This window comes from Oryzias melastigma, unplaced genomic scaffold, assembly GCF_002922805.2.
Source record: "Oryzias melastigma strain HK-1 unplaced genomic scaffold, ASM292280v2 sc02998, whole genome shotgun sequence".
NCBI classification, from domain to species: Eukaryota; Metazoa; Chordata; class Actinopteri; order Beloniformes; family Adrianichthyidae; genus Oryzias; species Oryzias melastigma.
In genome coordinates, this window is record NW_023419568.1 from 1 (window position 1) to 853 (window position 853).

General features: G+C 38.5%; 1 long non-coding RNA gene across 1 annotated transcript; it reads left to right on the top strand.

The window, feature by feature from the left end:
• The first annotated feature begins 386 nt into the window (after positions 1–386).
• LOC112142164 lies at positions 387–853 on the top strand. The gene is made up of 3 exons (XR_002918536.1): positions 387–496; positions 628–735; positions 822–853. It is a non-coding gene; the product is annotated as an uncharacterized LOC112142164 (long non-coding RNA).

Sequence of the window (853 nt, forward strand, 5' to 3'; positions counted from 1 at the left end):
TGCCTGCATTTAGTAGAGCTGCCACAAACGATTATTTTAATAGTCGATACCTTTTATTGGGTATCTGATTGTGCAGTTTATAACTTGGAAATTCTGATCATCTTTTGATCTACCTTGAAAGGATTCCCAGTGGTCTTTTAACTATGATTATGCCGTTTTTAGCCAAAAATCAAAAACTTTTTCCATTTTCCTCATTATAAATAATAGACCGTGGGAACACTTTTGCAATAGAGGAAAAGATCAGAGTGGGACTTAAAAAAGTTAGAGTGATGGAGGTTATTCATCTGTTTGTCTCATTTATCGAATCAGAATGTAAATTTTTTGCATAAAAATATGAAGCTTCAGCATCAAAGTCATCACATGTTTTGTTTTCTATAAAAACATTTGCAGATGCACAGTTGATCTTGAAAAGGTTCTGGAAACGCTGGAGGATCAGGAGTTGAAGGAGAACGTGGAGGTGATGAAGAACCTGCAGGACTTGATTTTGGAGCTAAAGGTAATCTTACTTATCGTGAAAAAGTTAAAATCTTTAATTTTTTTCAGTATCAACATGTCTTGACGAAATTTATCAGAAAACATCATTTAGATGCTTCTAAGTTTGCTTTGTGTTTTGTTTTTCTTTGGTAGAACGAGAGCGCAGGCATGGCCGCCTCCCTCAATGCCATGACTGCAGGGGAGGAACCTCCTGAGGCTTCTGGGAACGGTGGCAAGAATTCAGCCGACACATCCCCCGCAGTAACTAGAAGCTATTGTCAAGACGCTTTGGGAGTTTTTTTTTGTTTGTTTGTTTTCAACAAATCACAAATCTGTTTCTTAACCAGGACGCTGCAGCCATGAGGGACTCTCCGGAGGC